Source organism: Vicugna pacos, chromosome 10, assembly GCF_048564905.1.
Source record: "Vicugna pacos chromosome 10, VicPac4, whole genome shotgun sequence".
In the NCBI taxonomy this organism is placed as follows: domain Eukaryota; kingdom Metazoa; phylum Chordata; class Mammalia; order Artiodactyla; family Camelidae; genus Vicugna; species Vicugna pacos.
The window spans coordinates 71,387,640-71,414,227 of record NC_132996.1 but is presented as its reverse complement, the minus strand read 5'-3'; the positions used below and the strand labels follow the sequence as shown (position 1 = coordinate 71,414,227).

Here is a 26,588-nt window from a genome sequence, read left to right as displayed (position 1 = left end):
GATGTAGTGTTCCTCCAGCGCTTTGCCCCACGGCCGGGTGTGCTGTCCTATCACCTTCTAGTACATTCTACAGAGGTCGGCTGGGGGACCCACTCACCCACTTCGCAGGTGGAACCCTAGGCCACTGCTAATGGTAGACATTTCCCACGGGGCCATGGCCCTGATTACATTTCCATCCTGGCCCCTGGCTGAGAGCCTGGCACACAGTAGGGGTTCAGCAAAGGTCTGCTGAGTGAATCCATGTCCAGACTAAAGAGCACAGACTTTGGAACCAGAGGAGCCTGAGTCCAAACCCTGACTCTTCCCCTTTCAGGCTGGGTGACCCGAGGGAAGTCACTTAGCCTCTCTGGGTCTCGAGTTCCTAGTCTGCGAAATGAAGGCCCTACTGTTAGTTCAGTAGGCCTTTTGTCAGGACGGAGGGAGGCGGCGTTCGCAGTGCGTGCGGGGCGCGGAGGAGGCGCTCAGCAGACGTGCCGCAGCTGGCCCCGCCCCAGGCTCACCTGTGGGGGGCTGAGGCCCCACCCTCCTCGCAGCCCCAGCCCCCCGCAGGTGACTCAGAGCCTCTGGGTGCCAGCCCTGGGAGCGTGGGAACTTCCTGCCGCCCTGTTTGTCTTGGGCCGCTTGGGAGGGGCTGCCACCCTCTGTCAGCTCCAGCGCACTCCTGCCAGGTCGCCTAGCGTGAAAGGGAGGAATTGTTCCCGTGACCTTTGCTTTCTTTGTCAAAGGTGATTTCGGCAAGTACCGCCCCTCTTCCCTAAAGGCCAGGCCAGTCTCGCTTCCTACTGCCCCAGGGGCTGAAGGGACCACCTGTGCACCTGGGGAGGCAGGGGCACTGGGGGAACCTCAGCCTTGTCCCTGCCAGCATGTGTGAGGCCCCCACTCTGTCCCTCCCCTGAGCCAGCAGCCAGCTGGTGCTCCTTCCCTGTCTCCATACCCCCCACCACTCACCCGATCCCATTCCTTGGTACCCCTCAGGACCCAGCCCAGGACCCAGCCCAGGGTCAGAGGCCAGGCGTTTTCAGATCACTCAAGCTCCCCAGCCCAAGAGAGACACCCCCCACCCAGAGCAAGGCACCCTCTCCGCCTCCTGCTCCACCCCACCCTGCCCTGGGGAGGTGTTCCCGGTGCTGGTTTCTGGGGGTGGGCCACGGGTCTCTGCAGGGCTGGAAATGCTTTCTCCACAAGTTCTTATCACTCTGCCTCAGCCTCGTCCGCCCCCTGGTCCTGTGGCCAGCCCACCGCCTACGGCCCCCTCTCCCTGCTTTGGCCTGGCTGGCGGCCCCACGCGGTAGCCCCGCAGCCCCGGGGCCTTCAGCAGGTGGGCCAGGAGGCGGCGGCCACCGCAGGCAGCCCCGCCGGGGTTCAGGGCGGCCTCGGATCGCGGAGGCTCTACTTCCGATTTTCCGGAAGATGCTGCTCGTTCACGATCATTGTTCTTTCCTTCTGGGGCATGAGAAAGCAGGTTCCGCGCACAATCGGAAGAGCAGCAGGTCAAGGTTCCCAGAGTATGAAATGTCTGCCTCCGTCGGCAATGACATTCTCCCAGAGGCACTAAAAATAGATGCAGAACAGAAGCATCAAGTCCCTGGAGGCTGGAGAGGTAAGGGGCGCGCCTAGGGCAGGGGCGCCGCCCGCAGGTTACGTGTGTGGCCACAAGGCAAGGCGAGGGTTTTACTCTTCTCTCTTCTTTCTTTTTTTTTTTCTTAAGAGACAACAAGAAAGTGAACTTGAGAAGGGTCAGCATGGAAGGACTTTGCTCTTTCAAGTGTGACCTTGCCATATGCAAAATTCAGACAGAAACAAAACCGGCAGCGGGATGTGTCCCCGGGCAGGTCCGGGCTTTGGCAGAACTCACCCCCACTTGGCCCAAGGAGGCAGGATGTTTGTTGTCCTTCCCAGCAGTAAGGGGCCGGCTACGGTCACCTGCCAGGGGCCGGCACACTCCAAGGGAACATTTGTGGTGAAAGAAATGTTCTGTATCTGCTCTGTCAAACAGGGAGCCACTGGCCATGTGGAGATATCAAGCACTTGAAATATGATTATTGATTCAGCAACAGAATTATTCAGTTGATTTTAGTTTCATGGGTTTAAATAGCTGTATTTGAATGGTGGCTTGTGGCTACCATATTGGGCGGCATGATTTTAGGCTCTAGGGAAAGGAGAGCTGCAATCGATTAGTAATGTCTACCTGGGACATGGGACGGAAGGTGAGATATGAATGCTGCATTACTGAATGACCAGTGGAACTGGTGTGCCCCATGCTTCTGTCTCACAGTCTTTACTCCAACCAACTGCAAGTCTCCTAACTGTCTTCTCTCTCTGTGGGACCTCATTTCTAATCCATTTTCTACATAGGAGCCAGAAGCATCCTTCCAAAATACTAATGCAGACATATTCCACCCTGCTTAAAACTCTTGGTCACCATGGCCGTCAAGACCCTTTTCTGTGATGCCTCTCTTGTCCCCTTTAAATTCTTCTCCATTTTGACTCCAGCACAGACCCCAGTGATGCTGGCTGGGACTTACTCTGCTCCACTGTCCAGGAAGCCCCAAAGACAAGGGCTCTCTTGCCCCATCTTGGCATCCTCCACCCAAAGAACAAGACCTGAATAGCTCCGACTGGAAGGTTCACATGATTCCAGGAACTCCCATGTAGATTTTCTTATCATGCCCTCGAAAGAATAAGACAAGCACCCTTATTGCTCCATTTCACAGATGAGGAAGCTGCAGTGGAAAGACGGGAAGGGCTTGGCCAAGGACAGGAATGAAAATGGGAGATCTGAGACCACCTGAGGCCTGGGTAGGTGTCACTCTCAAACCTTGCTTTCTGCACAAGCACTCTGCTTCAACACAGTGCCTGCGCTGAGACTGGAAACCAGGTCACAAAACTCCACCCAGTTCAGTATTTCTTTCACTACTAATTCAAATACATGTTGGGTGAAAGAAGGAATGGATGGATGGATAGATGGATGATGGATGGACGGATGAATGGATGGATGATTGATGGATAGATGGATGATGAGTGGGTAGATGTGTGGATAGATGGATAGATGGTGGATGGATGTACAGAGGGATGATGGATGAATAATGAATGATGGATGGGTGGGTGGATGTGTGGATGGATGGATGGATGTGTGGGTGGATGGATGGATGTGTTGATGGATGGATGGATGCACGCATACATGCATAAATGAATGAAAGGGCAACAAAACATGGTTAGAAGTGAAGCAAAAGGTCATGACTAAGGAAGCGGGTGAGATAATGGTCTGCCTTTTTTTTTTTTAACTATTTTTCAGGTTTATCAAAAAAACAGGTCATGCAAAAAATCCTTTGAGGCTCTTGTCTTTGAAGAGATAAGTGAATGGTAAGCCGCGTGTGTATCCAGGAAGCCCCAGGCTGTGCCAGGGCCTGCTTCCCTCTCTCCCCCTCCGCTGCCACCACCCCCGCCTCCGGGCTGGGTTGCTGAGCCCCTCCCCATGCCTCTTTCCCATGGGAAGCTGAGACACAATAGCAGTTTCTTCTGAATGGAGCTTTCCCCTGAGCCAAAGAGTAAACAGGAGCCAGGGAAGAGCCAGCAGTGTGTAGCTGCTCGGCGTGATTACATAACCAGGACATACCTGGGAGAGGCACCGAGCCAGGGGATTTTAACAGGGGTGGGAGGGGGCGGGGCACGCCCAGCGCAGGAATGGCTGTGCAGGTACCTGGCCTGGCTGGGAGCCGGAGCCAGGCTGTCCGGGAGGAAGGAAATTCGAGTGTCACTTTCCGAGGGCGTTATTACAGCAAGATGGGCCCCTGCGTGCCTGTTTTGTTAAATCTTCATGACAACATTAGGGGTGGGTAGTTATGTCCCCTTTTCTAGATGAAAGGAATAGAAATGGGACACAGAGACATGCAGTCTCCAACCGGTCACACGGCTGCTGTGTGCAGAGCTGGGATGTGAGCCTAGTTAACCAAGCTGGACCACTTCCCACCTCCTCTTCCTCTCTATCTCCCCCTCCCACCTTCTGTTAAATCTCACGTCCATTTATTCTTTCCATTTTCCATCCAGCCCCCCCCCTACTCAGTCCCGGCGCTTTCTCCCTTCCCTCAGGGCTGGACCTGCGCAGGGGAGAGGCCAGGGGAGAGAGCAGGCAGCTGCTGCTGGCAGGAGGTTCAGTTTCTGACGAGGCACTAGGAGCGTCGGGCCCACCTGCGATAGGACTTTATGACTCCTTGTGTTGGGTTCTCTCTGCAGATGCAGGACCTGGAAGGAACTTAACATAGTTTCTCGCTTCATCTACGAGCCGACTGTCCCGTCAGGATTGCTCTCCCTGCAGCATAAGAAGAGCCTGAGGGCCACAGAACCTCAGGAGCCTCGCCCTTGAGACTTGGGGTGTCGGCGAAGGCTTCCCAGAGGGGCGGCCTGAGTGGGCTTAAGCAGGGCACCCAGGAGTTCCTTGAGTGGCGGAGGAAAGGTGGGTGCGTTTCTGGCCCCGAGCCGTGATGGAGGGGAGGTGTGGGAGGGTGGGGTCTGCCGTGGCCCAGTTGCCTCACCAGACCCGGAGCTTCCGGGGTGGGACTTGGGGATGACCCAGGGCAGAGCCTGTCTTGGCCAAAGACAGCTGGCCCAGAGCAGGGCCCTTAGCCCTTGAGCCTGGCTGAGTCCTAGCAGCCCCTCTCTGAGTGCCCTTGGACAAGCATCTCCCCTCTCGGACGGTCAGCTACTCCGTGTGTAAGGTGAGGACAGCGGGCAGATTCCGTGTGAGCACCTGTTGATGCCGGCTGGGCCCTGGGGAGCCCGGAGACGTGTGCCCACCTCCAGAGGGGCTGCAGAGAAAGCCGGGAGCCCAGCCTTGTGCCTGGACAGCACTGCTGCCTGGACCATCTGGGGCTCCTGGGTCCAAACAGGGAATGCTCCCGGGTGGGCTCAAGGATGCGAGTCACATCACAACGGAGGCTCCCTCTCCTGCCGTGCCCGGGGTGCGGCCGAGCCCACGCTGCCACTGCATAAGGACCACCGCTGCCACCGCAGCCCGTTATGTTACCACATAAATGGAGCCACCTACTTATCTCCTTGGGGGAAGGGACCGGCCTGTCTGAGGGGGCGGCAGAGATGAGCTCAGAGGCCTGGGCTCTGCCTTTGGTTATGCTCCGTGTGTGCACGCATCCTGGGCCTAGCGGCCGGGCTCAGGTGTAGGCAACGGGAAACAAGGTCCTGGAAGCGCAGGCCACGTGCCTTTGGGTTGCCCACTTGGTTGGCAGCAGCCAGCCTTGGCTGGGGGAGGCAGGGCTTCCTCTGCCAGCAGCAGGAGGTCCTGCCTGGGTCACATCTGGGCGGCAGGCATCTAGTGCCCACCCGCCATGGCTGCAAGGTTCTGCCTGCTGCTGGTGCCGCTCGGCTGCGCTAGGTGGGCAGGTGGCCTTCTGCACAGGGTGGTAGGGGGCTCCGAGACTAGAGGAGCAGGCCCTGGGGACGCCCTGGGGTCAGCAGTCTTTGTCTCCTAGGGCACAAAATTTTTTTTTTACTGTAGTATAGTCACTTTACAGTGTTGTGTCAGTTTCTGGGGCACAGCATGTTTCAGTCATACGTGTACATGCACATGTTCATTTCCATATTCTTTTTCACTACAGGTCACTACAAGATATCGAATATAGTTCCCTGCGCTGCACAGTAGGACCTTGTTGTTTACCTATTATATATATAGCAGCTAGTATCTGCAAATCTCAAACTCCCGATTTATCCCTCCCCTCCACCTTTCCCCCTTGGTAACCAGAAGTTTGTTTTCTATGTGTGTGAGTCTGTTTCTGTTTTGTAAATAAATTCATTTGTGTCTTTTTTTTTTAATTTTACATATGAGTGATATCATATGGTATTTCCCTTTCTGGCTTACTTCACTTAGAATGACGATCTCCAGGTCCATCCATGTTGCTGCAAACGGCATTATTTTATTCTTTGTTATGGCTGAGTAGTATTCCATTGTATAAATATACCGCATCTTGTTTATCCCGTCATCTGTTGATGGACATTTAGGCTGTTTCCATGTCTTGGCTGTTGTGAACAGTGCGGCTATGAACATTGGGGTGCATGTGTCTTTTCCAGTTACAGTTTCCTTTGGATATATGCAGGTAGGAATGTAGTTGGTGGAGCCATTCTGGAAAACAGTATGGAGATTCCTCAAAAAACTAAAAATAGACTTACCATATGATCCAGCAACCCCACTTCTGGACACATATCCAGAGGGAACGCTAATTGGAAAAGATACAAACTTTAATTAAGAACCTACTATGTGCAGCTCCCTGTGCCCTCCCCGATGTGGGGACATAACCTGGAGACTGTCCCCAGCAGTCTTCTGCCTACAAATCCAAGACAGGTCTCACCAGACACAGAATCTGCCAGTGCCTTGATCTTGGACTTCCCAGCACCCAGAGCTGTAAGAAATAAATGTTTGCTGTTCAAGCAAAATAACAAAACAAACGAACAAAAAACCTACTATGTGCAGAAAACCTTATCTTTAACTCCCAGAACAATCTCTGTCTTCATATTCTTGTTTTATGCAGGAAGAAACGGAGAAGCGAATAACTGACCCAAGACCACACAGCTAACGAGACCATGGAGTTAGGATCTGACCCCACGTCTGTCTGGCCAGGAGTAGTTACTTCTGAGGAGGCCTGGAATGAGGGCTAGGGGAAGTCTGGATGGAGAGATGGATTGAAAGTTTTGGAGATGAGAGGGTGGATGGGTCCCTTCGGATCTAACTCTAGGTGCAAACGAGATTTTCTCAAACACCCAACACTCACCTCAAGATGAGGTCCAGCTCTGCGGTTTGGGTGCTGTCTGGGTCACCTTACGGAGCTAGTGTCCCCGCTACTGGGCCAACAACCCTGGGGCACGTGGAAGGGGTGTCAGCAGTCCTTCCCTCCTAACTAGAGAAGCTGGAGGGAGAGCCCTGGGCTGGAGACAGGACCCTCGAACATCCCCTGCCTTGACACTGACCTGATGTGTGTCCCTGGAGGGCACAGCCCACCTTGGAGACTGCCGCAGGTGGGCAATCAGACAGGAGGGAAGACACAGGCAGGTCCAGGTGGAGTCGTTCTGTTGTAGCCGGTGGAGCCCTGAGGCCCTCCAGACAGTCCCTGGTGCTCCTCAGAGGTGACGGCGCTCCAGACACACCCACTGGGACCACCTCCAGGGACTCATCCAGCTTCAGCAAGACTGAGATTCTGGCCAAGAAAGCCAAGTCACCGCAGCCTGCAATGCACACCTGGCTGGACAGGGAGAAGGCACTTGGATTGTCCAGGCTCCTAATCTCACCAGGTCAAAGGTGTTCCCTTGGACCTGCACGGAGCCAAGGTCAGCCTCTCCCATCTGTACCCGGAGCCCATTTTGGAAGCCGGAGTGGGTTAGGAGCTGGGCGATTTTTATGGGGCAGGAGACTGGAAGGTCCTGGGCCTGGCAGGGAGTGGTCTGAGGGAGAGTGGAAGGGGTTTGGGAGCCGCGATGCGCCACATATGCGCCAGAGTTGGGGGGCAGGGGAAAGGCAGCAGTGGGAGCAGAGACCCTGCGCAGGCTGAGGGACCAAGGGGCCCTTCAGAGACAGCCCTTGTCCCCTTCTGGGCTCTCCACGGCCTTGGCAGGCTGGATACCTAGAGCTGACCTCCTGCTGTGATGCAGCCACCATCTCAAGGTCACCGTGGGGCCCACGCCCCTCCCTCTGATCCCCGAACTGAGGGGCTAGGCCTGGGGGGAGAGGGAGGAGTGAGGTAGGAGTCAGGGGCTCACCGTTCCCAGCACACCCTGCCTGGGCCGCCTGCCCCCCACAGATCAGCTGTCAATCCGTCCCCCGGGAGGCAGAGCGCAGGCCCCAGACCTTGTCAATCTGCGGGAACATCGCAGCCTGAACCCGAGCGTTCCCACGCTGCATCAGCCGCCAAGGAGGGACCCCAACAGCAGGATCCCCACCTGTCACAGGCCTGGGGCTCCAGCACCTCGCGACACCCTGTGTGTCCATTGCACCAGTCAGCCAACCGAGCCCACCCAAGACTGTCACCGCTGCCCACTCACGGAGCCCGTGGGGCTGTTTCCCAGGCTCCTCGCTGGCTCCCTGAGGGCAGGGAGGGGCTACCACTAAGGCTCTGGGAGCAGACCCTCTGCGGGCTGCTCCTCTGGAGATTCGAATGCTTCTGGAAGCCTCGCATGTAGGCTAAGGCAGCACCGCTCAGGGTACCGCTCTGCCCCGTCTGGGCATTCCCCTTGCCCTGACCAGGGACCTGAAATTCCCTGAGGGCTGTTTGAGGCCCCAATTTTTAGATACACTCTTTCCAGCTGGCCAAGAGATGGAAAACAAAGGCATTCTACAGGTGAGGGAAGTGGTCTCAGAGAAGTTAAGTGACTTGCCTGAGGTCACAGAGCGAGGAAGTGGAAAAACTGAGATTTCAACCCAGAAGTGAGTCTTGCACATAGTAGATGCTGAAAGAATGAATGAAGACCGCAGTGTCCATGCTCTTGACCCCTGCTCTCTGCTGTCTGTGTCTGGCTGACAGCCTGGGGGCCCGGCTCCTGCTGAAACACCTCCTGTGACGGGGCGCTCGCTACTCGCAGGCGCCCGCTCTCTTCTGGATCCCTGACTGCTGACGTTTCACCCCCCGCCCCCCGCCACAGGTCTGGGTTCTGCCCACAGCTCCCACAGGTAAATCCTGTCCCCTCCCGCCTCGGCCCCGGGACCAAGCTCCCCGAGCTCCCTGACCCCAACATTTCCCAGATCCCTTTTGCACCTGCTGGCTGCCCAACTCTGACCTTTCTGAGCCTCTCCCCTGGCCCCATGAGCTGACTCTCTATTCACTGGTTCCCCACTGGTCTCTGGTCAGCCCTGGGTCATCCAGCTTTGAACCTGAGGTCTGGGAAGTCCCATCTGCCCCGGCATCTCATTTTCCCCCGTCCTCTGCACTCAGCCAGCATGGCTGGGCCCTGGGGCCCTCTCTGCCCTCCCATCTCACTTTCTGGGCAAAATGAGGGGGCCCCTATCCCCTTCCTCCCCAGGGGCCGGCAGCCTGAGGAGACACCCCACTGCTATTTTGCTGTAACTGCATGGGATTGCCAGCACTGTGTCAGGACAGAGCCCACCGCTCTCAGTGGCCTGGCCATTTTTCTTGTCACCAAAGAGTTGGAAAGGTGCTCCCACCCAGGGGAGCAGATGCCCACCTGCACAGTGCAGAGGCTTCTGGGGGGGGGTCCCTGCCGCCCCACCCCCAGTGCCTGGGGGAAGGATGTGCCACCTGCGGCACCTGATCCATCCTCCAGACAAAAATGCACCTGAGCCCAAGGACGCAGAAAGTAAACCTCAGGGCACGGCGGGCACCGCTTAGCATGGGGAGAACACGTGCACGGGGTCTCCATTCCCCAAAGCCAGTCCTCGTCCCACTGGACATCAGTAAGATCACAGACGCTTGGGAATCACGGAACGAAACAAAGTCCTTGCTGAGGACTAGTCAGAGCCTTTGCTGTGCGCCTCCAGCAGGAGAGAGTGAGCAGGGTTTCTCAAGCTAATGTGACCTCAGACATTCTTCCCTGGGCGCATCTTCTGGGACCAGTGTTCCCTGGAACCCTCTTTGAGAAACACTGCCCAAGTTGCTCCTGAAGCCCCAGAGTGCTAGGTTCCTGTGCTTTGGCCCAGCCCAGTGTGAGGTGAGCCTGGGGTCGGAGGAGGATGCTTAGAAAGTTCCAGTTAGTGGGCATGGGCTCCTGGCATCCCCCACCCACGCTCAGAGGCTCAGGCCTTCGGGTGCCTCCCTGCTCAGAGGACTCCGAAGCATCGAAGCCACGACACCACCACCAGGGATGTGGAGGCCAAACGGCCTGGGCCCCTGAGACACAGCACCGGCCCCCACGGCCCCGAAGAGCCTGCAGCCCCAGCCTGGGAAGAAAGATTCCGGAGGGCAGGAGGCTGCGTCCCCTGGGAGAAGTAAGCAGGCAGGATCTGCTCCTGTCCCACTGCGACCTCTGCCCGCACCTCCCTCCCCACCTGCTGCTCTCTCCCCAAGCCGGAGCCTCTGGCAGACGGGGCCCCAGGGGCTGGGAGGTGTGGCCACAGAGATGGCAAATGCAGGACCTGGCTTGAGGGGCATCCAGGTGGTCTCAGGCAGGTACCACCTGGCCCAGCTCCCTAGTCGCCTGGCTGGCGGGCCAGCGGGGTGCCCGGGGCCCGTCCTTCCAGCCTGCCCCTGAATAGCCGAATAGCCGTCCATGCTTCCCCAGCAGCACCCTGGATCTGGCTGGAGCCTCTTCTATTGATTCAGCATCTAATCTCACTTCCCATCTGATTTGCAAAGGGCTCTCCACGCCTCTTCTTTCCGCTTGGTACTTTCCTAATCCTGTGGGCACTGCTTGCTTATCGCTCCCTCCTGACAGCAGGCCAGCTCCCTCTTCCCCTTGACATTCCTGCTCCGGCTGCCTCCCGCCCTCCGTCCCAGCCACGGCCTCACCTCCCCCACAGGTCTCTGAGCCGGGCAACCTTGAGTCTTGGTGCATTGCTGGGGCCCACATCGTCCATCCTTTCCGTCCTCCCTTCATTGACCTGACTTCCCACGAGCGCCTCCTCTGTGCCAGCACAGGGCCCACAGCCGTGGTCCTTTCCAAGAACAGTGCACTACAGGGGGCTCTCCCAGGCCTCCTGTAGCAGTTACAACACTCACCCCTTACCTGGAGGCCAACGAGGTTACGCCCACTATGCAGGTGAGCAGATTGAGGCCAGGAGTTGCTCTCAGTTGCTTGGGTCCCAGAGCTGTGAGAGCTTGGACGGGAGTGTAGGTCCTCTGGACTCAACTAAGAAAGGCTGTTCTGGTTGACATTTCATGGCCTGGCGCCCACACTGAGCTGTGCCCGGCAGTCCTGCAGGGACTCCCAGCCTTGGATCCCAGGGATGCCATACTTTACAGAATGTGGCCCAGGCTCTGACACCATCCTGGCTTGAAAAATCCATGCCCCTACCCTGCCAGGCCCCCTCTGGTCACCCACTGCAGGCACCCAGACAGCCCCCTCCATTGGAGACATCAGACTTTGATGCCAGCGTAGAGATGGACGATTCTGCTTGGACTCAGTCTCCAGCCCCGCCCAGCAGAGATGCCAGCCCCACACTGCCCCCAGCCCTCCTCCACACACGAGAACAGGCTGGGCTGGGGCTCTGGGCAGCGGCACCGGGGACAGGACCTTCGGGGCAAAATAAGGGTGGGATGTGTACAAAAACAATTAAGAGTTTCCAGGTAGCGACCACAGAGCAGAACCAAGCGTGCGCCCTGCGGAGTGTGGGGCCCAACTGCACGATCGATTTCTCACTGCGAAGCTCAACAGGACTCCAGCATCCAGTCCCAGCTGTGCTCTGGCCTCTTGTCCCTGCCCCTGCCCTCCCAGGCCACGGCCACCTCACCCTGGCAGAAACAGCAGAAACAGCCTGCCTTCCATTCTGACACTGAGGGGCTACAGCTGGGCTGTCCCTTCATCGTGGGTCCTCCCCTGACCCCCCAGGACTCTCCCACCCCCCGTCTTAGCTCCCTGCATGTCTCTGTCCTTCCCATGGGTGACAGTATCTGCGTGTGACTGTTCACTGGACTGCCGTCCCCACTGGGTGTTTCACCATCACATCTTCAGGTAGGGTGGTACCCACCTGGCACACAACAGGTGTTCAATAAATGCTCGTTGAGGGTGCGAATGGGGGTCCCTGACTTGATCCCCCATAGGATCCTCTCTTCTGGGCCAGTCAGCTGAGACCCCGCACAGTACAGGGACTCTCCACTGGTCACTGCCGTTTCCGCCTGCCTGCCCTCATCCCAAAGCTGAGTCCCAGCCACCAGCTCCGGGAGGGGGCCCCGTGGGTCTTAGGCTATGTAGGCACTCAGCAGGGCTGAGAACCCCTGTGCTGGTTCTCCCCTCAGCCCCCACTGGACGGGGATGTGTGTTTGCTGTGCTACCCGAGAGCGTTTGAGTCTGCTGCAGGAGCCGAGAGAAGTACACAGGAGGGCGGAGACTCACATGTGTGACCACAGAGAGTAAGTTAGTGGTCTGTGCGGCGACATGATTCACAGCGGGGGCAAGCCGGACTGTGGCTTATAGACAGAAAGGGGCGGCAAGACCAGCCAGGGCGCCCGAAATCTGCCACCATGGTGACGCCCAGGGTGGTCCCCTTCTGCCCAGGCGGGCAGATGAAACGACAGGTGCTCAGCAGGTCCCGACGAGGCACAGGTGCGGTGCGGGATCTGGTCCTGTGTTTCTTTCATGGAGTAGGTGCGCTCTGGCTCCAGAACCTTCTGTCTGCCTGTCCCTTTGGTCGACCTCAGCTCTGGGCCTCAGAGGGAAGCTGAGGCAGCTGAGCGAGATGACCCACAAAGTTTTCTATCACCAGCCCCTCCTCCTGGCTGCCTGCAGCCCTCTTCCTCTCACCAGCTCCTCCTCCAGCATCCAGCCCTTAACCAGGGAAGCTGGTGGCTCAGCCTGTTGGTAAGTACGTCCCAGGCACCCTCTCTGTGCCAGGCATGGGGCTCAGGACCCTGTTCTCTTTAGAGCCTGCTGGATCCTTCTAGATATTTCTGGATCTTTCTGGGTCCTTTGGGGCCTTGACCATGTCATAGTGCCAGGGTTGAAGTGGGGAAGGCTCCCCCCACCACCCCCTTGCTTGATCTGCCCAGGGAGGGAGGGAGGCTTCAGGCACAGGATCTGGGCTGGGAAGTCCAAGATCGAGGTGCTGGCAGATTTGGTGTCTGGTGAGAACCCCTGTCTGATTCATAGATGGCAGACCTCTTGCTGTGCCCTCCCGTGGCAGAGGAGCAGCCCTCTGGGATCTCTTATACAGACACTAATCCCACCATGGAGTCTCTGCCCTCGTGATCTCATCACCCAAAGCCCCCACGGCCCCAGGATGTCCCAGGAGTAGCCAGAAAAGCCAGACCCGGAGTGTCCCAGGTCCTGCAGGGACGGGGCCTCAAGCACCAGTGAGCCCCACAGACACCCCCACGCCCCAGCGCCAGCACCAGCGACCTGTGGCAGTCAGTGGGGCAGGGGTGCTTCAAGGGGCATGTTCCACAGGTGGGGGCAGAGGCGGGGCCCTGCGGCATCGAGGGAGCTTCACCCAGGAGGGGGCTCTTGAGCTGGGACTCAAAGGATGAGCAGAGCAAGACGAGAGAATATGCAGGGGGACGTGCGCGGCGCTCAGGGGAAGTCTGAGCAGGCCCCGCAGCCCCAGTGCGGTTCAGGGAGGAGGAGCCGCAGAGGCCCAGAGAGCCCTGAACTCGGGAAGGCAGGCAGGTGTGCCGGGCGAGCAGCCGCTCCATGTGTGGCAGAAGAGGCCCAGCCCCAGCAGGGACCTTGGAGAGCACCAGCCCGGTGCCGTCCTGGTGCGGGCAGTGAGGGCCGGGACGGGGGGCAGCAACCGCTTGGGGTCACGTAGCCAGTCAGGGAAGGGGCTGGGGCCCACATGGGTTCTGAGTCCCCTGGTCTCGGCCCCGATCTGGCCTCCTTGGAACCTAAGAGGAGCACTCTGGGTCTAGAGAGTAAAATAGGTCACGTCAGGCTACCCAGAGAGCAGGGAGGGGATGTCGGACTCATGCTTTCAGAACCAAAGTGGGAAATGCTTCTCGAGCTTGGCCCTAGACATCCAGTTGTCAGAGTCTGTTTACTCAGCTGTCTGCCCACTGGACTGAGGCTGGCAGCAGGTGCTCAGTGAGCGTTTGCCAGGTGGATGTGGGGGGAGTGTGTGGGCAGTAGTGCACGGGGGGTGGGTGGGCAGATAGAGGGTTGGATGATGCTACAGACTAAATGTGTCCCCTCCAAAATTCATGTACTGAAATCCTATCCCCAAGGCGATGGTATTAGGGGTGGGGGCTTTGGGTGCTGAGGTCATGAGGCTGGAGCCTCCATGAGTGGGATTGGTGTCCTTATAAAAGAGATCCCAGCGGGCTCCCTCTCCCCCTCTGCCACATAAGGACACAGTGAGAAGTCTGCCGTCTATGAATCAGAGCGGGGTCCTCGCCGGACACCAAATCCGCCGGCACCTCGATCTTGGACTTCCCAGCTTCGAGAACTGGGAGGAATAAGTCTATGTTGTTTAGAAGGCCAGGCCTATGGTACTTTTGTTATGGTAGCCCGACTGGACTAAGACAGGTGGACAGGTGGGTGGGTGGACAGAGGGAGGGGTGGATGTGCGCAAATGAACAGCGGGGGCCAGCCCAGCGGGGGAGAGCCCACTGCAGCCGGGGGCCTGGTGGGGGCGCTGCCAGGCCTCAAGGGCAGACCCTCTGCTCCTACTCTGGGGGTGGAGGCTGCGTGACACGAATTGCTGAGGGACCACAGCCCGGCAGGCGGGACCCTGAGAGACAGCGCAAAGCGGGGAGGAGCAGGTGAGATGCTTGCAGGAGAGGAGCAGAGGCTCCCGGGAATGCGGGCTGCTCGGGAGTGCCCTCTGGTCCTAGGTCACTTTGTTCCAGAGAGACAGGCCGTGGCAGGGCCGTTCTTCCTGATGGCAGTCTTATGGAGGCATGACACAAGTACCACACAAGGCACCTATTTTAAAGTGTTTTTAGTACATGCGCGGAGCTGTGTACCCATCACCACGACCCTTCCGGGAACAATTTAATCACTCCAAAAAGAACCCCCACACCCGCCAGGCGTCCCCGCCCCCAGCCCCCGTCCAGCCCCAGCCCCCGTCCAGCCCCAGTCCCCGTCCAGCCCCAGGCAACCACTAACCTACAGCCTGTCTCTGTAGAGTCACCTGTTCTGGGCATTTCGTCTGAATAGAATCACACAATATGTGGGCTTTTTTGGTGGCTGGCTTTACTGACTCGGCATACCATTCTCAAGGCTCACCCGTGTTGTAGCGCGCGTCACTGTCAGCACCTCGTTCCTGTCTGCGGCTGAGCAATGTTCTGCCGCCCGGCTCTGCCGCACTGTCTCTGTCCATCCCTCCACCGAGCGACGTGCCCGTTCGTCCCGGCCTGTGGCCGTCGTGCGCAGTGCTGCCGTGAGCACTCGTGTGCCAGAATTTGTCTTCATTTCCCTGGGCACCTACCTAGGAGCGGAGTGGCTGGGTCGTACGACAACTCTGTGTTTGACCTTCCGAGGAGCTGCCAAGCTCTCTCCCACCGCGGCCGCACCATTTACATCCCCACCAGCAGCAGACAAGGGTTCCCATCTCTCCACGTGCTCACAGACACTTGGTATTGTCTGTCGCTGATCACGGAAGGAAGCCAGGAGTGGGCCATCTTGAAAGAGTCCTACCCAGGAAAGTGAGACAATGACCGGGGGCCACCTGGGGTCCTCCTTGGAGAGGCGCCCAGGGCTGGGGGAGTCGCAGGTGCTCAGCTGCAGGACATCTTCCCTGGGCCAGGAATTCATGGCGGGGTCCCACTGAGCAAAGCCCGGCCATCCTGCCCAGCCCGAGCAGGGACCCTCAGAGCAGGAAGGGGCTGTGGTTGACATAAGAGGCTGAGGCTCTGATTTAGATCTGACTGGACTCTCCACTCCCCGAGGGCAAGACTGTTGTTAATATGCAGAGGTGACATTAAGGACATTTACAAGGACAGAGTCTGGGGCAAGAAGGAGGCCCAGCAGAGGTGGTCTGAGAGTGAGACGTAAGAGAAAGAAAATGGTTCTGCTTCTGTCCCCCAGAAAGAGCTATTTCAGAAGTAGGGTCCAGGCTCCAGCAACACTTCAAGTCGCCCTGTCAAAGCTGGTGCCTGGCCCTTTAAGTCTTAAAGGGCTCCAGGAGTTTTAACCATGCTACCAGTTGCTGTAAGAAGGTGGTGCATTGTGGGCACAGGGAAGGAACCCACTCCCTACCGCCACCGTCAACCTGGCAATTTCTGGATGAATCTTGGTACACCAAGTGTAGAATGACAGCAAGTGTGAGCTCCAAGGAGTCTGGGGGAACATGTCGCTCAGAGCTGAGCCTGACTCCAGAAGTCTCCACGCGATAGGTTTGCAAATGGGTGCAGCCACAGAACCCTCAGAGTAAGCACTTTCTAGACACTTCCTTCGTCATCACGTGTGATTGGCTTTCCTCTGCTTACCCAGACCTGCCACATCCTAATTTCCTAACCTCGGTGAGCAAGCTGTGAAATACTTAGAAACCAGTTGAACACAACTTGTGTAAGATCTCTATGGTGAAGAGGGCAAGAACACCACTGAAGAACTTTGTCCAGTCATCTGTCAACGGACATGCGGGCTGTTTCCGTGTCTTGGCTGTTATAAGTGCTGCTGCTGGGAACACTGGATGCGTGTGTCTTTCTGAATTATATTTTCCTCCGGATGTATGCCCAGGAGTGGGATGGCTAGATCATACGGTAAGTCTATTTTTAGTCTTTTGAGGACTCTCCATCCTGTTCTCCACAGTGGCTGCACCAATTTACATCCCCACCAGCAGTGTAGGAGGGTCCTTTTTCTCCACACCCTCTCCGGCAGTTACCTTTCTTTTTAATGATGGCCATTCTGACTGGTGTGAGGTGATATCTCACTGTAGTTGTTTTTTTTTTAATTTGGAGGGGGAGGTAATTAAGTTTACTTATTTATTGTTTAATGGAGGCACTGGGGATTGAACCCAGGACCTTGTGCAAGCTAAGCATGTGCTCCACCACTGAGCTCCACCCGCCCCCCTCTCACTGTAGTTTTGATTTGCGTTTCTCTAACAATCGGTGATGCTGGGCATCTTTTCATGTGCTTGCTGGCCGTCTGAACGTCCTCTTTGAAGAGATGTCTATTTAGGTCTTCTGCTCATTTTTTGATTGGGTTGCTTAAAACAAGCTTTATTAAGGTATGAGTATCTTGCCTTTTCCTCAGGCAATCCTTGATGCTAAAGAGAACTTCATCTGCACCCCATGAGATTCACTCCCTCCTTTGCCCTCCAGAGGGATGGAGAATGGAGATGTTGGCTGTCAGGCTGAGAGGAGCCCTTGAGGCAGCAACCCAGGTAGGTGATGAATAAAGAACAGGGGGAGGGACGGGAGAGGGATCAAAGACACCTCAGGCCACTGCCACCAGGAGAAAACTGAGGCCGCTGGGACTAGCCGTGGAGGGGCCCTGAGAACGAGGGGGCCTCCCTCCGCACCCCCACCCCCGCTTCCTTCCCCCCACAACAGACCACGTTGCAGACTCGCCTGGGGGCTCAGCACAGCACACTGCTGAGCCTTTGCTCAAAGTTCCATCTTTTTTCAGGATCCCGTTGGCTGCTCTGCTACCCAGGCCTTTCCGCATAGATTTTAGAGTCAGTTTCTCGATACCTGTGCAACAGCGCGCCAGGATTTTGGCTGGGCTCCTGTTGAAGCTACAGATCAAACTGGGAAGAAGAAACAACATCTTGACAATAGCGGGTCTTCCAGTCCGTGAAGATGGAACACCTCTCCAACAGCAGCCCGCCCCCACCCGAGCTCCTGATCCAGCAAGTCTGAGGGGAGCCCGAGGCTTTGCCCTTCGGTCTGTGCCCAGGTGACCCCACTTTGAGAGGTGCTGTCCTAGGCTCCAGGAGCCCTGCCTGGCTGGGGAGTTGGGGTCACTTTGAAGACCTGGAACCTTCTTTCTGGGCTGGGCCCCAGGCTACCCGAAGGAGCTTTTGTCCCCATGCAAATCACGGCAGGCCGGCTCTGCTTGGATTTGCATGCTACAGCTGACTTTTTTAAACATTTCCTCTCCAGCAGATAAACAGCGGGTGCCGGGAACCCAAAGGTGCAGAGGCTCCGGGGGCACAGCCGCGCGTGGGAGAGGGTTCTTCTCTGAGTACCAGGTTCCTCAATTTTCTGGGGGAGTTTCTTGGGACTCTTGGGACTCTCTCCTTCCCCAACAAACGCCCTCCGCGGAAGTCTCAGGAGGTCAAGCCCAGGTCTAAGACAAGGCCCTGCCCTCCCCCGACAGGGCGTGGCGGCGGCCTCTGGCTGACCCCTAGGCGAGTCGAGCCAGGTGGCTGGAGGAGGGCACTGAGCAGTCAGAGGACTCCTGGGAGGACAGAAGGTGAAGGTGTGAGCAGAGGACTGGCACACAGGACCCCCCTTCCCAGAGATGAGAGCCAGCCGGGGAAGGGGCAGGCCTTCCAGGTGGAAGGAGTGAGGCTCGGAGGCCGACACCAAGCCTGCACGGGTCACGCAGGTCACGCTCTCAGTGGCCACCCTCCTGTCGGCCTGTGGCCCCGACTCCAGGTGCTCACTCGACCCATTGCCTTCCCTGCCTCCTGAGCCAGCCCTCCAAGGTACTGCATCACGGGAGCTGGCCACACAGAGCCCCAGGGAGGGATGCTGGCAGCGTGAGTGGGGGGCCCTGGGCCGGTGGCTCCGGCCCTCCTCCCTGGCAGGCAGGGCGGGAAGGCTTGGAAGGATGGCCTCAGTCTCCACTGGGGGTCCTGACGGCTCTCCCCGCTCCCCAGTGTTTACAGGAGCTGCCAGCACAATACTCCACCCCTCAGAGACCCCCTGGGGCCAATCCAGAGCCTGCTCTGGAGAAACTAAGGCCCGAGAGGGTGGGGGCGGTGGCCATGGCTCCAGACGCAGGGACGCTGTCACTTGGATTGTCGTTGGGGTTGAGGTGTCTGATCAGGGCCCATGAGGACCAGAGCTGTACCCTTGGCCCCTAGGCCCAGACCTGTGGGCCCCAGAGCTAAAGATAAGCAGGGGCCACAGCCTAGGCCTCGCGGCCAGCAGAGGGACCAAGCTGGAGGCCCTTGGCCCCTAATCCCACGCCTTCTCCCTGCCCCGGGGCCCTGGTGTCCCGGAGCCCAGCAGCACCTCTGGGCCCTGACTCCAACCCTGGGGGTGGAGGGGACCAGGTGAGATGTACGGGGCCTGGTCTGGAACTGCTGGGGGAGACCACGTTGCACACCTGGCAGGGTTCTGGTACACCTCCCTCCCTCCCGGACACTCACTGCGCTTCCCGATGGGCAGGGCAGAGAGCACAGGAGTCGTTCTGGATAATGACAAGTGAGTCAAAGTGACAAATCACATCCAGGCTGAGGCTGTGAAGAGCCCTGTGTGCCCGTCATCCTCTGGCAAGGCGGGTTAGGGTTAGGGTTAGGGTTAGGGTTAGGGTTAGGGTTAGGGTTAGGGACGCGGAACCCGCACGGGGAGGACAGCCGCCCTGAGCAATCGCCCCCTTCACTTTGGATACTGCATGAGAGAGAATGAAATCTTTGTGGCATTCAGTCTTTGAGATTTTGAGATTTATTTGTCACTGCAGCAAAACTAGCTTATCCTGACTAACACAGAAGCAGTGGCAGGCCTGGGACACACACACCGTCACCAGGAGATGGCACCCGGACAGACGTTACTAACGCACCTCTGCACTCTGTCCTCCCCCATCCCAGCACCTGCACAGGCAGCTCTGCCAGTGGGGCCACAGCCTGGAAGATGCGACGCGATCCTTCTGGCTCATAAATTGCCTCTCAGGTGGTTGAATAATTTGATTGGCCCCCTCATTGGACCCCTGACTTGGGAGTGAGAGAAGCTGCCCCTTGGGGGATCTGACAGCTTCCTGCCAGTCAGTGTCCGTGCTCGTCAGAGCGTCCCTTCCTCCCTGCCTGCTCTCCGAGCGGCGCTGGCCCGAGGCTGCCGCCCCCGCCCTGCCCCTTCCAGCCGCCCTTCCCTCCGCCGGCTCCGGGGGGCTCGGTGATCTCAGCGTCCGTGACGTCTCCCCCTCTCTGAGCCGCTACGTGTAGGGCCAAGTAGGAGCTTGTTGCTCTGAAGACACTGGGAGGAGCTGGCCTGCCTCGCGTTCTCATTCTTAGTCAGGGTGTGCCGGGCCTCAGACCCAGGAAAGACAATTCACTTTCGGTGGGGCCCCTTCCAGAAGGAGGGCTGGGGCTGGAACAGGAGCCGTGCCCCGGGGGTCAGCGCCCTCCCCGTGCCTGAGACGAGGGAAGGGCAGTCCCAGGACACGGGCTCCAAGCGGACGAACAGAGCGAACATGACTTTTTACAATGGGGCTTTGATCTGCCTAATGTCACAAGACAGCCGGGGACAAACGCCAGGCCCTGTGCGCCTCCCGGTTCCCACAGGAGGTGCCCTGTGCAGGTATTCACACGGGGAAGTTCTTGGCAGGCCCAGCCCCTGGGCCGGGGCCCATCACAGACACAGCGCGGCAATTAGGTTTTGGAAAATGGGGGGTAAGGCTCGTTTGGCCAAGGCTCCAGCCTCCGGCCCAAAGGTAGCGTCAGAGGGAGGGAGGCCAACCCCAGCAGGAGTGGGTGCCCGCCTGGTGTGAACAAGGGTGAGCAGGAGGAATTCCTGTGGTCAGGGGCAGCCGGCTGGGCGCAGAGGCTGGGTGGCCCCTTGACAATACCCACTCTGTCCCCGGCTGATGGTGACCTTTGCCAAAGCGCTCAGTGAACGGGCCGCATCGCTGGCAGGTGTGTCCGAGCCTCCAGTGCTGGAAACCCATGAAGAGGCCGGGCCAGGGGAGCGCTCACAGGACGTGTTGTAACTCAGGTGCCCACGAGGGCCTCCCTGGGGCTCGGGCCAGGCCGGCGGGGCTGCCAGGGGCCCATCCTTCAGGCTGTCAGGACGCATTATCCCCACCTGTGCTCAGGAACAGTGGCCTCGCCTGTAACTCACTCCCATCCCGACGTGGATGAAACGGCCCGCACCTCCTGCCAGCGTCTCTGGTTTCCCGGCCCGCTCCCCTCGGAAGGCTGCGGCAGGATGTGCCGGGAGTCCAGAGAGGTAGCGGCTGCAGGCTGGCAGCTGTTAGACAAGACTTCCTGAGTCCTCCCTGCTCTGGGCTCCTGGCCACTAGAGACAGAAATCCCCGTCAACCTCTGTCCCCTGTCTTGGCCTCTGGGCGCCATGATGGCATGACACAGGCACTCACCCATTTAAACCCACACGACCACCCCATAAGCAGCTGCCACCAGCGCCTCCTCTGGTTCCCAGCTGGGGAAACTGAGGCCCGCAACTGCTAATGAGCAGCCTCGGTTGGGAACCCTGGCCTCTGGCACCAGCGTCCGTGACAGCGGCCACCTCTCCGCTCTGGCTGCCACCTCCGAGTGCAGGGCCCTTGGCTGATGCCCAGAAGGGATTCCCTGAACACACTTTTCCTGCCCTTGCCCTGCCCACAGCCCACCTCCCCAAGGCAGGGACCCCTGCACTCAGGCCAGGCAACTGTTTGTTGAATTAGTAAGAAAGGAACTGGGTGACAATGGGGCCGTTTCTTGAGCTTCACCCTAGGCTGGGCACATCCCAAACACTCCCACACAGGCCCTCATCTTCCTTCCCAACATCCCCACATGGGGAAGCAGGACCTCCGTCCCCACTTTACAGATGAGGAAACTGAGGGTGAGCGGAATAAGGCAGCTGGCCAAGGACCAACCGGCCCATCAGCGGGGGTGATTAATTTCCCGCTCTGCTTATCCGCCTCTAGCCTGGGAAGACGGGAGTGAGAAACGAAAGACCAGAGAGGGGTGCTGGCTCAATGGCCTGTGCGCCATGGGGATAAAGACACCTCCCTGTCCCCGCCTGTGACATCTCACAGCAGCCACGCCCCCAGTACCCCCACTGCTAGGAGGTCAAGTTCTGCACTACACTCTCAATGCCTTAGGTCTGGCCAGTTTGGGGGTTTTGATAACCATGCTTGGAAATCTTAACAGCAGGTGGCATTTCCGGTCCTGGGGAGTGTGCATAGAGGGGCCGGGGCACCCACGGAGGAGGAGCTTGCCCCAGCAGCTTGCCCCAGTCAGAGCTGTTGTGTGCAGAGGGGTGTGACCCTGCACATCCCCGGCAGTAAAATGTTTAGCTACCAGAGCGCAAGCTCACATGTCAACAAGAAACCCTTTGTCACAGCGGAGGAGACAAGGATGGATGGGAATTTGCATCTTTGAACGCATCCTCTGATTCCATGGATGGCGGAGACTACCTGGAACTCGGCGTCAGCCTCGTCTGGGCGACCCTGTGCAGGCGGGCGTCTGTGTGCTGGGCACTCGGCCAAAGCGAGAGCCCCGGGAATGGAATAATGAAGAATTAATTCACCCAGCAGGGTCCTTTCAGTGTCTGGGAAGCTCTCGCACCTTCTCTGAGGGGCAGACGTGTTTTCTTGGGAGGAATGCTGTTACACAATCAGTCTGTCAAAAGGCCGCGTGAAGAATCCGGGCGAGGTGGCTTCAGCTGCGGCCGGCTCCTTTGATTCACACACTCCCCACGGGCAGACCCAGACCCTTGGCTCCCTGCTGCCTGCAAAGGCACACACCACCCGCAAGGGACCCCACACAGGAGCCAGAGAAAGCACGGTGGGAATGCGCCTGCCCCCAGTGTGCAGGGAGCACAAAACCTGAGTCCCACGGGGCCCACAGACACCTGGTAGGCAGAGCGAGCACCCATTGTGCAGACGGGCACACCGAGGGGCACACAGCGCCGTGGCCAGCGAGAAGCAGGGATGACCAAGCCCCCAGGGCAGAGGCGGCGGATTGCCTAGTACAGGTGGTGACATAGCGGGGTCAGGGGCAATGGGGGACAGTAGGGGAGTGGGGTGGGGGGAGGGGGAGGGGGGCAGCTACTGTACCAAGGCCAGAAAACACGAAAATAAAAGATCAGCCAGCTGCATCAAAATATAAACAGAATTGGGAGTTCAGGAGTTGCAGATACACACTACTGTATATACAATAGATAAACAGCGAGGTCCCACTGCAGAGCACAGGGAGCTACACTCAGTACCCTGTAACAGCCTATAGTGAAGAGGAATACACACACACACACACACACACACACACACACGCACACACAACTGAATCACTATGCCGTACACCAAGGAGACCCCAGCCCTCGGTCGCCTTGTCAGGAAATGAATGAGTTGGGGTCCTCAGAGCTCCCTCTGCCAGTCTAGGACTTGGGTCGAAAGGGGTTGCCAAATCAGTCCCTGAGCCTCACAGTTGTCTTTGTTGTCACCTTCAGATGGGCAATCTCCGCTGCGTCTTGCCTCACGTAGAAGTGGGACTGGAAGCCATTTCCTTAATTTTACAGAAGGGACTCTGATTCTTCCTTGGATGTTTTGTACATTGGGAGCCACTCCTCTCCCATCCTCACCTAAAGATCTTATAAGCTTAGGGGGAAAAAATGATGAACACCAATTCTGCTCAATTGTGGAAGATCAATGCATAGAACTGAGTGAGTTACCGTGAGCCAGCACTGCTCTCTGCCTGGCGCTGCACAACGTGAGTGGTGCGCATCCACCCTTGAGATGCTGACCTTCAGCTAAGAGAGACACACACACACCTGGAACACAGCCTGAGAAGTGCCTCCGCAGGTGCGTTTCTTAGACACAGGAGCTACAATTTCCCCATGATGCATGGTGGCTCAGGCCCTATGCTAAGCACTTCACCTGCCCCCTTATGTAAAAGCCTCTAGAAATCAAAGCCCAAGGAAAGATTAGAATATTGGCACTTCGAGTAAATCCAGGTCAGTGAGCCTGAGAGCAAAAGGGGGAGGAAGGTGTGAGGCAGGGAGGAGCCACTGTTGCAGCACCAGCGGCCTCTCTACAGTATGCTCTCAAGGGACAGGAAGGGGTTCCTTTGGGAGAGTTGCCACACCTTTGCCCCTAAAGGGTCCACAGAAGAAAGAGAAGAGGGAAGATGTAACAGCCTGGCTCCATCCCGTGTCCCATTTCCTGGGGGTCGAGGCTGACCCCGCAACTTGTCTTATCTCAGAAGAAAATACTCAGGGGTCAGACCTCATGCCCTGTGGAGTGCGTTTCACCCAAGTCTGAAAGCAGAGCGGGGACCCAGCACGGGGTAGGCGTCGCACCAAGAGGGAGAAAGAACCAGTGGGAGGAACCCGAGGAGGTGTGCGGATTGGGCCCAGCACGCACCTGCGTGTCTCACTGGGCACTCACAGTAGCCCAGCAGGTAGGCGTTGTCATGCCCACTTCGCAGGTGGAGAAACGAAGGTGGAATTTCCATGGCCGCCCGTGAAGGAATAACTGGTATGGGACTTTCCCACCTCCATTAAAATATATATATACTAGGAAACTGGGCAAAATACATGAAACAACTCTTTTCAGGTATTGGACAATGGGCAGCTCAGGACTGTGACCCCAGGAGAAGGAGAAAACGAAGCTGAGTCTCCAGTCACCTTGGCTTTTTCCCTGGGACCAATTCCCGGACCGCAGTGCAGGGAAGATATGTCTGGTCATCTCGCTGAGTTGAGGAAGCACGGATGGGAGCTTGGGAAGGTCAGAACAGCTAGAATTTGTGTGGCAGAGTATTAATAAGGCAGGAACTAACCAGACAAACAATTCCCCAAATATTCACAAGGTCCCCTTGAATCTTTGGTTGAAGACTAAACTGCATATAAGTGTGGGGAACTGCAGCAGGTTAGGCACAGCACAACCGGAGGGCTGTGTGCTGACCAGCTCAGAGAGCTCAACTCAGGGCCGAGATGCATGCAAGCTCCTACCAGCTGGAGATGAGACACCTTGTTGAATGCCTAGGGTATTCAGTGGAGACCCCAGAAGGCTCATGCTTTAGTCATAGGTACAAATTGGTCCTATAGTATAGGCTACTCTAGAACTGCCCCAGCAGAGCTTCAAAAGAATTAAACCAATCTACTAGGAACTTTGCTGCCTGCCCAAACAAATCCAGTCCACTGTAAAAGACAACAACAATGTCCAAACTCAGAACGTGGTTCACGCAATGTCCAGTATACAATAAAAAATCACTAGATGTGCCAAAAGGCAGCAAAATGTGACCCATGACCAGGAGAAAGATCAGTCAAAAGGAACAGACCCAGGTGTGACAGAGATGATGGAATTAGCAGAAAATGATTTTGAAACAGCCATTCCAAATTTTTTCAAGACCTGAAAAGAAAACATGAATGTCATGAAAAAGAAATTGAAGAGATAGAGAGATGGATAGATAGAAGATAGACAGACAGACAGGCAGAGATGGGCGGAGAGACAGACAGACACACAAACACAAATGGAACTTCTAGAAATGACAAATACAACATCTGAAATAAAAAATTAACCACATAGACTTAATAGGTTTAATACCTTGGAATAAAAGATCAGGGAATTCAAAGACATAGCAATGTCAAAACCATCCAAACTGAAAGACGGTGGGGGAAAAATACTGGAAAACAAAGGTGGAGATTCAGTGACCTGTAGGACAACATCAAAAGGCCTAACATTTATGTTGATAGAGTCCTAGACCCAGACCCAGACCCTCTCTATCTCCTCATCCTGCTTAATTTTTCTTCATAGCACTCACTTCTTCATTTCTTCCTTGTCTGTCTTCCCCAGATAGCGGGCTCCAGGAGAGTAAGCCCTCAGAAAATATCTGTTGAATGAATGAATGAGCAGAGAAATGCCTTCTGTGAATTCCTTCTACCTGAACCCTGGCCCTGGGGGGGGGGGGGACCATTCATAGTAGCCAGATTCCTTGTCCAGGTGGCTGGGACAGGAAAGGAAGGACCAGTGCCCATGTATTTGTCAGCGACTGCTGCATAACAAATTACCCCTAACATGATGGGTCAAAGCAATCATAAGTATTGGTCATCTTTGAATTTTCTGTGGGTCAAGAGTGAGGGGGGGGTGAAGTTGAGTGATGCTGTTTCTCCTGAGGCAGCAGGAACATGTCAGTGAGGGACAGTCCTCTGAAGATTTCACCATGGCTCAAGGATCCACTTCCAAGGCTAGAAAGTCAGTGCTGCTGGTAGGAGGCATCAGTCCCTCTCCACTAGACATCTTGAGTGTCCTCACATCATGGTGGCTGGCTTGGGTTCATGAGACCAAAATGGAAGCCACAATGCCCTTTACTACAGAGCCATCCCCTGGCATCTTGGTTGCACTCTGCTCATCACCCAGACCAACCCTGACTCAGTGCGGAGGATAACACCCGAGGCGTGAGATCTGGGAGGTGAGCAACATGGACACTCCCTTGGAGGCTGGCTACCACACTCCTGCATCTGTCCCTGGAGGCTGAGGAGGAGGTGTGTCCCTTGGTCTGGAATGTCTTTCTCTCTCTCCCTCCGCCTAAAGCCCTTCTTCTCCTTCAGGACCCAGCTCCAAGGCCTCGTCTCCCGTGAAGTCTTCCCTGGCCTACCTCCCGCTGAACTGAGGGCTCTTTGGGTGCTCACTGCCCCAGCCTCTACCAGAGCATGGGTCCTGCCATGTCGCAGTTGTTTCTCCTTGATCTTTCTTCAGACAGAGCTGAGGACTCCCTGGGGCAAAGACCACATGTGATCCACCTGTGCCCCCAGTACTCAGCAGCCAGAGATTGTCCCAGCATTATGTGTGGTTCATTGAGCATTGATCAGATGGATGGATGGGTGGGTGGATGCATGGATCAGTGGATCAGTGGATGGATGATGGGTGGATGGGTGGATGGATAATAGGTAGACGAGTGTGTGGACAAATAGATGGGTGGATGGTTGGACTGACAGATCGATGGGTGAGTGAATGGGTAAATGGGTGGATATATGGATACCTGGATGGCACATGGATGGATAAATGGCAGGCTTTTCCTATATTTCTCCTACAAAGTAACTGCTTGGGGCTCTTGGAAATCTCAAGCCAAAAGGGACCTCAGAATTTATCTACAGACACATCCCTGAAGCCAGGAAGGCCAAAGAGCCATATTGAACAAGGCCTGGATTCCAAGTGCCGGTGAG

General features: G+C 56.9%; 2 long non-coding RNA genes across 5 annotated transcripts; both read left to right on the top strand.

Annotated features, from left to right (window-relative positions):
• Positions 1–583: 583 nt before the first annotated feature.
• On the top strand, positions 584–13,704 carry LOC116285498 (uncharacterized). Of its 3 annotated transcripts, XR_012076844.1 has the most exons (11): positions 584–725; positions 1,460–1,600; positions 2,715–2,799; positions 3,296–3,363; positions 4,234–4,453; positions 6,537–7,329; positions 8,520–8,665; positions 9,774–9,937; positions 10,469–10,707; positions 11,904–12,017; positions 12,371–13,704. It is a non-coding gene; the product is annotated as an uncharacterized lncRNA (long non-coding RNA). The 3 variants fall into 3 exon arrangements; XR_012076843.1 differs by lacking the exons at positions 584–725; positions 11,904–12,017; positions 12,371–13,704 and adding an exon at positions 10,995–11,613 and having other exon boundaries at positions 1,109–1,600; XR_012076845.1 differs by lacking the exons at positions 584–725; positions 6,537–7,329; positions 8,520–8,665; ... (2 more) ...; positions 11,904–12,017; positions 12,371–13,704 and adding an exon at positions 5,610–5,772 and having other exon boundaries at positions 1,109–1,600.
• A 1,085-nt stretch (positions 13,705–14,789) lies between these two features.
• LOC116285497 (uncharacterized) lies at positions 14,790–19,007 on the top strand. 2 transcript variants are annotated; one of them, XR_012076846.1, is made up of 4 exons: positions 14,790–16,301; positions 16,795–16,924; positions 17,170–17,734; positions 17,863–19,007. It is a non-coding gene; the product is annotated as an uncharacterized lncRNA (long non-coding RNA). The 2 variants fall into 2 exon arrangements; XR_004195205.2 differs by having other exon boundaries at positions 14,791–16,301; positions 17,170–19,007.
• The last annotated feature ends 7,581 nt before the right edge of the window (positions 19,008–26,588 follow it).